The sequence below is a fragment of the Magnolia sinica genome, chromosome 9 (genome assembly GCF_029962835.1).
Source record: "Magnolia sinica isolate HGM2019 chromosome 9, MsV1, whole genome shotgun sequence".
Taxonomy (NCBI): Eukaryota; Viridiplantae; Streptophyta; class Magnoliopsida; order Magnoliales; family Magnoliaceae; genus Magnolia; species Magnolia sinica.
This window is the reverse complement of record NC_080581.1, coordinates 83,624,501-83,626,417: the sequence shown is the minus strand read 5'-3', so window position 1 is coordinate 83,626,417 and position 1,917 is coordinate 83,624,501. Positions and strand designations below refer to the sequence as shown.

At 41.1% G+C, this 1,917-nt stretch overlaps 1 pseudogene; it reads right to left on the bottom strand.

Annotated features, from left to right (window-relative positions):
* Nucleotides 1-419: 419 nt before the first annotated feature.
* LOC131255894 (putative pentatricopeptide repeat-containing protein At1g13630) lies at nucleotides 420-1,703 on the bottom strand (annotated as a pseudogene).
* Nucleotides 1,704-1,917: the final 214 nt, after the last annotated feature.

The window sequence follows — 1,917 nt, the reverse complement described above, 5'->3', positions numbered from 1 at the left end:
GCTTTGATACCAAATTTGACGCAGGACAACCCTAATTATGATGCATGCTCATGGAGATAATTAAACAGCGGAAATAAAAGGAATAAATGATCTAAAATTCTAACAATAATCATCATAACTGAGAAAATCATAAAGGAAACATGCAATGGAGCGGGCCATCACTACAACCATGGAGTATGGAATTCAATTACTACTTAGGTTGGATCCGGCGAGGGATGAGACCTCCCGATCTTGCATGGTCACACCCAATCGATCAATGAAGATCACTAGTCCGAAGAACCAAGAAGTTTCTTGGATTAGGGATTTGAGAATTTGGGGATTTAGGGTTTAGATCGGTTCTCAAGATTTTGATCGAAGAGGAATTAGCCAAAACAAAAAAATAGAAGAAAGAAAGTTATTACCTTGAGGAAGTTGGAGGGGCACAAGAAGAAATTAGAAGAAGAAGATCAAGGGGAGAGAAGAAGCACCATTAGAGAGAAGAGAGGAAGGAGGCAACCAAAGGGTTTGCTTTTCATTCATCAATAGTTCCAATTCGTGTTTAGGGCTTTACCCTACTTAAATAAGCAAATAAAGACATAAAATTACTAAAATACCCCTAGGATAAGCAAATAAAGATATAAGATTACTAAAAGACCCCTAACTAAGTCAAAAACGTGCAAATAACATAAGTATGGGAAAGTTTGGGCGCTCGGTCTTCTTTCTCTAATCTTCCTTCACATGTGTCTTCCCTAAGTGGGGTCTTCTATATGTCCAATCACATGTGAAAGGTCTTCAGCTCCTCAATAGTCGCCTATCCACAAGGACGGCACTTGTGGTTGGCGCTTTCTTCGTTGGTACACCTTGAATGCACTTGTGTCCGCATCACCATCCCTTTCTTGCACAGACCCAAAAGAATCGCCCTATGTGCAAATAAATTGGTCATTATTTTCTTCGAGCACATACCCTTGCAAACATGAATTGCCTTCTCTATTTTTCCTTTCTTGCAGTAGCCATGAATGAGGATGCAATACGCTACAAGATCTGGATCCAAGCCCTAGCTTCCATTTCATCGAACAGTTGCATTGCTTCATCAACTTGTCCTCTTTTGCACAGACCACTCATCAGCACAGTGTATGTTATGATATTCAACTGGTAGCCCTGTGAAAGCATTTCCTCCCGTATCTGCATTCCCTCCTCGATATTACCTCTCTGACAATGCCAACCGATCAGTATTGTATATGTAATAAGATCTGGGCGCAACCCTTTTAATAACATCCTCCGAATGACCTTCCAAGCCTCAGACATCATCCCCGAAATGCGAAAACCATTGAGTATGATGTTATATGTGACCACATCAGGTGCAACACCATTCCTCTCCATGTCCTCACAGAACTCCAGAGCTCCCTCAACAGAACCAGCTAGACAGAGTCCATGACTAAGAGTGTTGTAACTGTAGCTATCAGGAAACAACCCGTACTTAAGGATCATAGAGAGAAATGACATAGCGACATTGACAAACCCCATATTGCAGAATCCCGACATGAGAGTATTGAAAATGACAATGCAAGGCCTAACTCCTTTTCCTTTCATCCCTTTTTCTTTTTTTTTTTTGAAAGATTTTTCCTTTCATCCCTTGAAAAGATGCTACTGCATCTTGCAATCTGTGCTGCTCGCACAGGCCATCGATAAGGATGCTATATGTGTACACATCATGAGAAGTCCTGCTCGCTACAATCTCGCCATACAAATTCAACATCATGTCCGTATACCTCAAGTTGTACATCAGCCTGTTGTAAGTTGATATGGAAGGTCGAAGGTTCAGATCATTCATCTTACCAAGAACATAAAGAGCGTCATGGACCATTTCAGATCTGGAATATACGTTCGCCAACATGTCCCATACCAGACTGCTAGACTCCCTTTCTCTAAAATTATTCC